The sequence below is a fragment of the Eimeria mitis genome, genomic scaffold, assembly GCF_000499745.2.
Source record: "Eimeria mitis Houghton genomic scaffold, Emh_scaff5337, whole genome shotgun sequence".
Classification (NCBI taxonomy): Eukaryota; Apicomplexa; class Conoidasida; order Eucoccidiorida; family Eimeriidae; genus Eimeria; species Eimeria mitis.
In genome coordinates, this window is record NW_013573614.1 from 1 (window position 1) to 213 (window position 213).

The window sequence follows — 213 nt, forward strand, 5'->3', positions numbered from 1 at the left end:
ATATATATAAATCCTTACCTATGTTGATCCTGATACATATCGGTATACTACTAACAGAAAAAAATAAAAAAACAAAAAAAAAACAAAAAATAAATAAATATAAATCCTTACCTATGTTTATCCTAATACATATCAGGATATCCCTAACAAAAAAAAAGTAAAAAAAAAAAAAAAAAAAAAAAAAAAAAAAAAAAAAAAAAAAAAAAAAAAAAA